General features: G+C 34.8%; 1 pseudogene; it reads left to right on the top strand.

Annotated features, from left to right (window-relative positions):
- Positions 1-783: 783 nt before the first annotated feature.
- LOC149143846 (uncharacterized) lies at positions 784-12,199 on the top strand (annotated as a pseudogene).
- The last annotated feature ends 361 nt before the right edge of the window (positions 12,200-12,560 follow it).

Below are 12,560 nucleotides of genomic sequence, written 5' to 3' on the forward strand. Positions count from 1 at the left end.
TTCTTCGTAGCTGCCTTTGCAACTTCCTTCTTCTTTTGTTTTGTTAGTGCACGTGCAACCTTTTAAGCGACATCCTTCTGCTTTTGCACAACAGAGCTTTCTGTGCCTATGTTTGTTCCTGTATCTAATTTTATTGGTGCACACCATTCCAGAGGCCAAGTCCCCACAACTTCCTGTATATCTATGTCTGTCACCATATAAGAAAACTAGTGCCATTTCTGTTGAGCGTCTCTGCGCGCTTTGATCGAGGACCTATGGAAATTGGCTTTGAATTCCACATAGGTCGATAGTTGTGTGAACAAGGTGGGATACAGTCGTGGTCGCTGATTAACCACCATGTGAAGGTCCATATCCATCAAAATCCAAAAGATATTTGTTTCCTTAATACGCTCTAGATATTTTGTGGCCCACAACGAGGCAAATCGCACTACCTCGGGTAAGTCTTCTTTGTGTGGAGGAAACTGGCTCTCCTCCAACAACTTCCAAGAAACCAGAACGATTGACAACAACAGCAACAATATCAGAGAAAAACGCGCACTCACTATGGTCAATGAGTTGAAAGTCAATAACGAATAGTTATCCATAGAAAAAACTCAGGCATTGAAGGAGTAGGAGGAGTTGCGGACACAACGCCAGAACCTGGTCATAATTGAGTAGGCCTCCAAGTCCATTCCTAAGCTAAATATACCCAAAGATGCAGAGACCTCCACTAAAGTGAGGAAACTGGTTGATGGAGTGCGTGCATAAAAAGAAAAGGGTGATAAGGTGACTTTCGATATTCAGATGCAACTAGCTGAGTTGCAGTTGAAGTTGCAGCCGACCACACCACCGGAGATTCAGGAACAAAGAGGTGCGGTGATAAAAGAATCCATGGCTCAGTTAGATGTCACAGTTCAAGGTTGCGACCAGCTCTTCATTTTGACAATGGGCCTATGGGATACACTACAGGAGGATCCTATGCTGCAGCAGTTGAACACAAAAATCAAGGAAGCATGGGAGCAGTACGACGAGATCAGCACATCCACGCAAACGTTGGTGCTAGTCTAGCGCTTTGCACACTTGTAGGAAGGCAAGACAAAAATGATGCAAACCTCGGAGTTGCAGAAAAATTAGTCCTTGCTCAAAGCCCAGCTTGAGCTTTGGATTGAGGAAGTCTGCCAATTTTCACAGAACATTCATGAGAAGTTGAAGGCAATGCAATAGACACAAAGGACTACACAACTAGCAGTAGAGGGGTCTACCACAAAAAAAACTATCTAGGAGGAAAAGTAGTAGAACAGAGTACCATAGAGCTTTAGGAGTTGACCAAGGCATTCAACGAACTCTGCCAAAAATTGGTACAACCAGCATAGTGACTCGAGGGTGAGTCATGATCTTTGTGTTGGGGGCCTATTGGAATGGGGTCTCCAAGGGTAAAATTGGACTAAACATAGTCATTTTTGTAAAATATGTAAAGTCCCCGTGAAATGTGGATGCGGAGTGTGCAGATAGATAGAGTCAAAGGGACCTTAGCCCCTTGGTTTTGGTCGGTTTTGAAGACTCACCCATGAGCCGGGGGCCGTGGTACTGTACAAAGAAAACTATAAATAGTTGAGTCTTAGCAAGTCTTAGAAGTAAGTTGGGATAGAGAATTGGGTACATTGAAGAGTTTTGTTGTCCTAGGCAAGAGCTAGGGCAAGAAGTCTATGCTTCCTATGCTTAGATAGAGAAGGGCAGGCTCCTGTAGATGACTATACAGGAGGCATGCATAGAGTTCACAATTGATTGCACGGATCCCTACAGTTGTGTGCGCAGGGTAGTGTTTGAGTCTGTACTGAATAATTTTGAGTAATAAGGATCGATTTGAAGTGGAAAAATTGTGTTTATCTATTATCTGATTATCTATTATCTATTTATTGTGTTGATTACTTTTTCATGTGAATTAATGTCTTGTATCTGTGTGAATTGGGTTAATTGAACGTATTTTCACTTAATAATATGATCGAATAAGATTCGAGAAGGTTTTGACTTAGATTTAGAGCAGAGACATAGGTCTTCACGATGCCAGATCTAGATCCCAAAAACTCTAGAAGACCTGTTTATGTGCGCAAAATTAGCTAAACATTATCTTTTAGACCTGAATAATATAGTAAACATGTTTCCCGAAGGATTGGAGGTGATTAGAGCTGGCTTTAGGGATCGGGCTCTAATGGAGGGTAGATCTACGTGAACTCCAATCTAGGGTTACTTTTTGATGCGCATAAGTAGGTAAATCGATTGTTTAAGGTCCGTAAGGATTAATTGTGGACCTTCACGAGGGTCTGAAAGTCGTTTTAACTTAATTACAATAACGAGCCCTAGAAGTCTATCACTTTTCGCAAAGGAAAATCCAAGTCACTGGAAGACATCACACTAGCCTCTGGATGCAGAAACTTGGTCCTTGCATCCCCCAATACTACTCCGGGTGAGACTGCAACCTAATAGAACCATTTTTTGCCTTAGGGGGTCTTGACCCAGGTTCAGAGTTAGTTGTGCCAACCAACAAAACCCTACACTGTTGGCCCTTTTGGCAACAACCTATGTAGCACAGGCTGCAGTCTCACCCGAAGCAGTATTGGGGGATGCAAGAACCAAGTTTCTACATCCAGAGACTAGTGTGATGTCTTCTCGCGCCTTGGATCTACCTTCACACAGATCGATAGACTTCTATGAATCACTTCTGTAATTAAGTTAAAGCGGCCTTTAGACCTTGCGAAGGTCCACGATCAGTCCTTGCGGACTTTAAATAGTCGATTTACCTACATACGAACATTAAAAAGTAACCCTAGATTGGATTTTGCATATATTTACCCTCCATTAGAGCTCGAGCCCTAAAGTCAGCTCTAATCACCTCCAATCCTTCCCGAAACAGGTTTATTGTATTACTGAGGTCCAAAAGCTAACATTCAGCTAAGTTCGCGCACATAAACAGGTCTTCTAGAGTTCTTGGGATCTATATTTGTTGTTACGCGGACCCATGTCTCTGTTATGAATCTAAGTCAAAACCTTCGCGAATCGCAATCATATTATTAAGTGAAAATATGTTCAATTAACCCAATTCATGTGGATACAAGACACTAATTCACATGGAACAGTAATCAACGCAATAAACAGATAATAGATACTTAGATAGCAGATAAATGCAAGTATTTCACTTCAAATCGATCTTTATTACTCATAATTCTTCAATACACACTCAAACACTACCCTGCGCACACAGCTACAGGGGTCCGCGCACTCAGCTGCGGACTCTACCCAAGCCTCCTGCACACTTTGTTGTAGGAGCCTTCCCTTCTCTATCTAAGCGTAGGAAGCAAAGCCTTTCTGCCCTAGCTCTTTCCTAAGACAACAAAACTCTTCAATGTACCCAATTCTCTATCCCAACTTACTTCTAAGACTCACTAAGACTCAACTATTTATAGCTTTCCTAATACAATAACATGGCCCCCAGCTCATCAGTGAGTCTTCAAAACCAACCGAAAACAAGGGTCTAAGACCCCTTTGACTCTATCTATCTGCACACTCCACATTCACATTTCGTGGAGACCTTACATATTTTACAAAATTCTTTACAAAAATGACTAATTTTAGTCCAATTCTATCCCTGGGGTCCCCATCCCAACAATATCATAATACGCTAAACTATGTTTTTTATTTTTCAAAGCATTATGAAAATACGCCATATTTTGTTTTACAATAGTCAATGCTGAATTGCTCTTTGTAATTAATTTTCAAAGAAAGGAGAAAGATTGTGGGGGAAGTGCGACATAAAGACTAAGCAGAAAAATTGTGTCCAAGGGCTTTTGTTAAGTAGTAGGGACTATATTGAATCATGCTTTCTTCCTCCGTATTCTGCATCAAGATAGGCTAATTTTGTGAATAGCTACTTCATTAATGATTTCTATGACATTGTTATGGCTAACATTGCTACTAATCCCTAATAAGCTTTCACTTTAATTTTTTTCCCATTTTAAACATTTGATCATGGTGTTGTGAAATATGCTAAATAAAAATTATTTTTAATGCATTGAAGCAATTGTTAAAGATCAATAAAGCATGAATTATAAAATATTAAAGACTAAAAATGAATTCAAGCACATGGAGATAAATTATCATCTCATCAAATTTTAAATAGAGTTATATGCAAATAAGGTGGAGAAGAAAAAGCTCGAACGATCGACAATGTTGGAAGATTCTGTAAATGAAACTAAGTATCAGTTTATGTAGAAAAAAGAAGAAGGATTATAATATCGACAATAGCTTAAAAAAAGTTGTTTCACTACCAAAACAGGAAAATAAATATAGATCCATAAAAATTTCAGGATCATTAAATACACAAAAGCTAATAACTATGAGGGTTAGTTATGGAACAAGATTATTTGTTGTTGATCTTGTTGATGGTGGACACTCATAATGTACATGTTTCTCCACTTGAGTCAATCAACCTTCAAAGCAATTTAGTTTTTCTTGTAAACACTCTTGAATCCTCAGCAAATTTTCTTATCTATCCTGCATCTTCCACTAGTTGCATTGGAGATCATTCATGGATGAGATAATAATATTGCATTCATCATGTATGTTTCTTAGGAGTTGCTCCACAAGCATTTTAAGAAATGCAAGCTGATTAGAAATTTTGTATTGATCAAATGTAGAATCGTTAAAATCAGACTTGTTGACAGGGCTATGATCTATATCCTCCCCTTGACCAATGCTTTCAAGGTGATGTCGAATTCACTTCGCTTGTTCACCAAATCCACTCATATATGTGTCTTATTCGCATCAAATCTTGTATTTTACCAGAAAACAAAGAAGACTCGAATATACTAATGCTATGAACAAGATAGAATGATGAAATATTTTACATAAAACATAATAGTGTTTCATATAATAACAATGACAAACAACTTAGACTTGCATAGGAATGAGCTAATATCAAAAGAAAAGTTACAAAAGAACAACTAAGAATAAGACAAAAAAATAAAAACCAAAGCATAGAAGTGTTTCACTGTAGTTCATCATCAAATTCGAAAATAACATAATTAATTTCCATGTATGACATTTATTTATATCGCTCTATTTAATTTGTTGACTATATTGTACGCCAATGTAAATCATCATCGATTTGGATGTTACTTTGATTTCATTGTAAAATTTTATTTTTCCAGTCTTTTCGAAACCCAAATAATATTTCTCTAAGTTCAAAATATTTTTGTAACTTAATTTGCATATTTTTTTATTTTGCTTTTTACTTAATGTAAGCATTTATTTGTAAATTGACATTGTATAATTATTATTATTTTTTAACAAATTGATGGATATTATAAAATAGTCTTTTCAACATTTATTCAACAAATGCATTCATAAACATTGCTCCACAACTAGTTTCCATTCTAGCAGAGTAGAAGGATGTGCGGAAATCAATATGTGCGATAGAACCTTCGTTCATTATTTTTTACGCTTTCGTATATGTTACCCATCCACACATACCAACTTTCTAGAATGAATATTACTAAATATAAAAAATTTAATTAAGATTAATAATCAGATTGTTATGGCTCATATTGAAATTTGTAGAGTGCAGAGATGTGGGATTAATTGATTAAAGCATTGCACAGTTCACATTCTGTCATTAATAGCAAAATTAGTAAGAAATAACTAGAATACATGCAATGAGATCAAAGTCCATAATTCATGCAAATTGGACAAATAACAATAGATGCTTTCTTATATTTAGTGTGATTTTGTCTAGGCATGGCTACATTGTCTAGGCATCTAATTTTGACTAGAGTTATCCATTACAATTTCTTCTTACTCTATACTTGAATTCGCATAAGCTCTAAACATATAATTATTTTATCATTACTCTGTGATTAAATATTAATTAAGTTCTTACGATGTGACCCTGGTTACGTATCGATTCACCCAATAAATGATGAAAATACTATTTTATAATATCGATAAATGTGTTCTTCTTGATATATTTACAACCAATAATCATTATACATGTGCCCACTACAAACATGGGGAGTAAGATTTTATTGTGAAAAGAAATATGCAATTAGAAGTCTATGAAGGGGATCCACACACCATTTCAATTTATATTGGTTGCGTAAACCTTTGCATATACTTGAATTTTCCAAATAAATGCTGAAAAGAATAGTATATAATATCAATAGATACAATTTTATTGATATGTTTGCAGCCATCAATCATTACACAATGCATCGGAGTAAATGCTATTAAGCACTTGAGTGATATCATGATTGCGTATCAATTTTTTGAATAGATATTAATAGTACTTCTAAGCATTAATTAATTCTTCGATTCTAAGTGTGAACTCATCTGCATCGTAATTACTATCTATCACTCCAAGTTTCAACATCTTTGCAAACATTTCTATCTCGACACATTTTTTATATATATGGTTGTGACGAGCATGTTTTCTTCTCACATGCTCAGGTACTAAATGCTTTCAACAATTTGTATGTTACCTGTTATCATTAGAATGTTTACATAATATAATATGTTATAAACACTAATTTTTATTGGTAATCCTTGTTTTCACACTAATTCTTTGATTAATAAAGAGACATATCCTTAATAATGCACTATATTTAGTTCTAATGTCAAGAGCCTTATAATCATTTAAAAACTAATATGGAAGGTGTACTAGAAAACTGTGCAGAGGGAGAATGCCTGCAGAAATTCGGAACATTGTGGCAAAACAGTTTGGAATACAAAGATACAACTTATTTAGTATTAAAATATTACCAATATTATATAATAATAATGATGCAGGAGAACTGTGCGAAGAGATAATGCATGTGGAAGTGCAAAACATCGTCGCACATTTGTATTTGTTATTAACAAATTTCATCTAATGTTGTACAATTCATTGTGTAGATAGCTTTGTTTTGAGAGCTTTCATTATACGAAGTTTTCTCCGCACTCCGCACAACCTTTAATCAATTAATTAGTGGTATTCAGAATAAAGAGCTATAGACTATTTAGTATTAAATTATTACCAATAATATATAATAATAATGATGTGAAAGAACAGTGCAAAGAGAGAATGCATGTGAAAGTGGGGAACTCCGCGACAGACTTGTATTTGTTATTAACAAATGCTTCTATAGAGAGCTTTCATTATGCAGAGATATTTGTGCAGAAATCTTTCATTGTGTGGAGTTCTCACTGCACTCCACACAACCTTCAATAAATTAATTAGTAGTATTTGGAATACGAAGATATGGATTATTTAGTATCAAAATATTACCAACAATATATAATAATAATGGTGTGGGAAAACTATGCGAAAAGAGGATGCATGCAGAAGTGTGGAACATTGTTGTGTACTAATATTTGTTATTAAGAAATGATTCTGCAAAGATCATTCACTGTGTAGAGTTCTTTGTGTGGAGAGATGATGCAAGTTTTTTCCACTACGTTAATCCAATCATTCTTTCATAATATTATTCAACAAAGTCGAGCCTTGTTTGCAATGTCCAATCTCATGTTCATGTTCACTCATTACTTTTACAACAGGGATATGCTACTGTGTAGCTCATCTTTTTAATAACTGAAAGTTTCAATTAGCACAAGATAGATGACGTGATACACATCCCTGCCACCGCCCACCATATAAGCTAAGTGAATTCTAGCTTGATGATAAATGTATTAGATGTCACGCAAACAAGGAGTGGCAAAGGAATTCTAGAGAAAACCCATACATATTGCAAGTATACAAGTAATCATATGATTTGATAAGATTTTCATGTCATAATGGAATTAACAAGTTGTCAAGTTTTTCAATTTGTGAAGATTTCATAAGGTGGATGTTGACGTAGCTTTGGGATTTGACGATGATGGAAAACACTAAACTTGGTTTTGAGGCTTATCTCTAATTTTATAGGTTAGTTATCTCATCCTTATTTCTATTTCTTCCAAATTCAATGATAACTAATACCAATACTCAAATATTTAATCTACAAACTATATATTATATTAAGCTAAATAGGGTCATCTTGAATCACAAGTTGATTTCATTGAGTGGCTCCATCCCATTGTTTTAGAAGTAAATTATCTTCCTGAGTCGTTCCAACTGTGTTTCTTTTCTAACTCTTACTTTTGGACCTATGATAGCTATCACTTGCCTCACTTACAACTAAAAACCCCTATTCTCCTCTAGTATGTGATATTTTAGAGATTATCCATAGCATTTGACATAGAGTCCAACAAAATAGGGTCTTGTAAAAGGTATAATGATCCAGGGAAAATTTCAGGGGTTAATATTCACAAGTGGTCTAATTTTCCATGTTTTTTCCAAAAATTATATGCTAATTTCCAATTTTTTCTAAAAAAACAATTGCCCAAATTTTATAGTATAAAATGATTTTACCTTCAAAATTGCCAAAAAATTTTAGAGGCTATATAAAGGCATTAGAAATTTGAATTATTTTACAAAAGTATTGTCAAACATTTTCTTGTTTGCCTATTAGGGATTAGTAAGACTCACTAGGGTTTCTAAACTTTTAGATAAGTTTCCATCCTTAAAAACTTCAGTCTAATCTACAGAAAATAATCCTTATTCCCAAGAAATTATTTTAGTATGTAATTAATGCTAAGAGGGGTATAAAAAAAACAGCTAGTGATTTCCATACTAGTTTATCTTCTAAGGTCAAGGAACAGATGGCCCAAATATAGAAATCAATTATACATAAGAGGAAAATCCTAACCAAAGAGTAAATTGAGGAAGAATTTAAAGGATGGATTCTTGATATGGACTTCTCTAGAACTAGGGACAAAAATATTTTGAAGTGAAGAAAACTATATTGGTTTAATAGAAAAAAATTTGCCAAAATTTTGAAGAGAGATCTCTAACAACAGGGCATGCTGCATCTTCCATAAGTTGTAAATCATTGACAATAAAATTAAAGTATTGTTTAAAGTAGTAATCAACATTGAGTTCATTGTTTCCAATACCCATGGCAATGATAGTGATAACATGGTAGCTCCCGAAGGCACTCCAATATTGGAGTGAATCCCTTACAAACCAATCCTAATTGAAGAAGGCTCTCTACTAGCAAAAGAAGATCATAAAGAGCTAACACAATGACTCGATCGTAAAGAGCTAACATAATGAACCAAATATGTAGACCTACAAGACAAAATTCATCCTTTTTTTTTCTCTATTTAGTTTAATCTTGTTAATTTTTATAGTGGTTACCTATTATTTCTTATTGCATTCAAATTGTTTAAGTTGTTAAATTTTTAGTAACTATATATGATGGGTTGCAATCTTGGTTTCCCTGCTAAGAAGGAGGGCCCTTCCTTCCTAGTAGGGTCTGGTACACTACACAACCCACGAGCTAGTCAAAAGAAAGGTAGGGTGTCATTCCATGATTTACTAACATTTATTAGAATTGTTGCATGTTTTACATCATTGGAATGACATCTTAGTTGTAACTTAATTGAAATTTTATTATGGTATATGTGTGCACCTTGAAATGTTGTCATATGATTATGTTTTCATTTCATATGTTGTAATATTATAAATATAACAGAAATATTAAATATTACATGAAATAAATACTAACTTTTCATTTTGAATGGCTTTTTTTTGCATAACACAGGTCTTCTAGATGATCCAGTTCATCTTGAAATCAATCCAGATTATGTTGGGTCTGGTTTAGACATTTAAGAAAATGATGATGAAGTAGAGGGAGAGGACACCAAGGAAGACAACATCGATGATGATAGTGATGATGATCATGATGTTGATAATCATGATATACATGATTATGATGATGACCAATATGTTGGTAGTAGCCAATGACATTGATCATATAGACTCCACCATGGATCATTGTTGATAAATTGTTATGATTCCTCTTTTCATGTTTATTATCATATGTATCATTTTCAACTATAGTACCATATTGAGTTGTATCATTTTGACATGTATCATTTTGGATTATATCATTTGGACATGTATTATCTGGGTCTGCATTATGTGTAGACATTGGTCATGGACTAGTAACTTTGTTTATTAATAATATAAAAATGCAGGTTATAGTTTAAGAATTATCTTATTATTTTATTAGAATGTTGTGGTATGGTTTGTAACTGTAAAAAACCTTAAAGAGATATGCTCTAGAAATCTCTATGATGTGAATCTGGGCCTGCATTATGTGTAGCTAGTCACAACTAGCAATTTTTTTATTAATAATATAAAAATTATGGTTATACTTAAAAATACGTTGTTAGTTTGTATGGATGTCCACTTCCCTAAAAATTATTTATAATTGGTATGCTATAAAATATTTCAAATGCAATATAACTTATTCTATAATTATATAAATTATTTAAGAGGTATGATATACTTAACTAATTTACTTGAAATAAAAATATTAAATTAATAAATGGAAGCTATAAAAGAAGCATCATGAGTTGTTAAAATGGAAGTAGAATATGGCTCTAAAATGGAAGTAAAATTCGACATTAAATTGGAAGCCATAATTGGAGCTATTATTGGCTCTAAATAGGAAGCTATATTAGTTGCTTAACAGGAAGAAAAATTGGAGGTTAATTCAGAAGAAAATCCCAACAGTAAGAGGAAGAAAACCTTAGGCCTAAAAAAGAAGAAAACCTAGGCTCTAAACATGAAGCAAACATTCCAATTAAAAGGAAGAAACTCATGAGGCTAATAGGGAAGCAATTCTAGAAGAAGAAAAGGAAGCAACAACAGAAGCCAAACTAGAAGCACACTAGAAGAAATCTTGAAAGAAAAATTTGGTGGTACCTGTTATCACTGAAAAAATTTCAATGCCAAATGTCTTACATTTGTTTGAATCCTTTTTAGCAGTTTCGCAGCGCTACATGTTTAGGTGATTTCGTAGCGCATAATTCATATTTTGCACTGGCTGCGCTACGAAATTTGGGATTTGTTCGAATCCACAGCCTCTCGCAATCCATATTCTCTAGAAACCTTTTGAGGTCCTCTGGATTTGTTAAGCATCTCATAGTTCTCCTCAAAAATGGATCTTCTGCAATTCAAGAGTTGGCAGCCTCGGCCATCTGTAATCTATCACAGACAGATGAAATAAAGAGAGCAAAGGGGCAGAGTGAAGACCAGAAGTGTGAACGTAAGGCAAATGTGGATAATTTAGTGCTTCGTTCAGGTGTCAAGACAATATAAAGCGGTGTATGTCCTTGTGGGGTGGAATCAAGATGTGCCACCTGATAACGCAAAGTCATATCAGTCGTTGTGTTTGATTGAAGCAAAAGCTAAACAAGAAGACCTTATTTTATGGCCCCCATTAATTATTGTAAATATTCAGACGTAGAAACCTCTAGGTGATATGTGTCAATACACGGGTTTATACATTTAGGGAGCACCGCTTGGTTTGGGCCCTAGTCCCAAACTCTCTGTGAAATAGGCACCTGATGTTCAAGAACCTCAAATCAGTTCTGTTTGTCACACTGTTAAAAATCATCGGTGGCACCAATCAAAAAAGAAGGATCGCAAGCACAGACACAAAGGGAAATCAAGTCATACAAGTGGAAGAAATAAAAATGACAAGAAACATCATTCCAAGCGAAGCTACAATAGCGATAGTGATCGTTCAAGATTGTGGTCTTCGTCATATGAGAATAGAATGTTGGTAGATGTTTGAGCTTCAAGGAACTCTATGTTAGTGCTTGATAAAACTATTGGTTGGGAAGCTCCTATGTTCAATATGAGGATGGAAGAGGATGATGTTCTGCTCAATATGCCTGCCAAGCATTCCTGTGGGAAAGGGCACAGTGATTTTTTAATGAGAGGGTCGTCAGATGCAGAATTTCCATCTCAAGGTTTCAAATGTGCCGGTATCTTTGGGCACGCTCTCCAGAATAAACACATTACATATGCTGAAGCTGTATGAAAAGCATTCGGGTGGATCTTTGTCCTTCCGAAAGATATTCTGATCACAGGCTGTTTAGGTTATTTTATTATTTTGAAGATGAATCTCTTTTGCTCGATGTGGTCTGAAATGTCAATGAAAGATGCTTTATTTTAGATCTTAGCTATGTATAGAACGTCAATGGACTATGTTGCTGTCAACAGATCCGTGATTTCTTAATTCACATAATGCTGTTTATAAGTCTTGTTTCGGGATCATGTGTGTTATGTGGTCATTGGATTATTTTCACTCATCTTTGGAAAAGAAATGTCAAGGGAGTTAAGTTGATGGATAATCTTACCACAGCCTCTACTCGAGAAACTCATTCACCGAGGGTCACTGCAGATAAGGATGCAGAGAGAATTTCTGAGAATTTTATTCAAGTGGAACAAAAGGACTTGTCAGTCAATGGTGAAAGTAGACCAGAAGTCCATGCATTTAAGGATGAGAATGATGATGTAGCTAGTGAGGTAGACAATTATATGGATGCTCTTACTACCATGGAATCAGAAATGGAAACAGATTCGGATGGCAGGGCCAAACATGAGTTTGATTCAGATTTCAATTCAGAACATAAGGAAACAGGTATTGAAACAACAG

This window comes from Pinus tabuliformis, chromosome X, assembly GCF_031772625.1.
Source record: "Pinus tabuliformis cultivar Carrire ecotype Pingquan chromosome X, CPIR1, whole genome shotgun sequence".
Lineage (NCBI taxonomy): Eukaryota > Viridiplantae > Streptophyta > Pinopsida > Pinales > Pinaceae > Pinus > Pinus tabuliformis.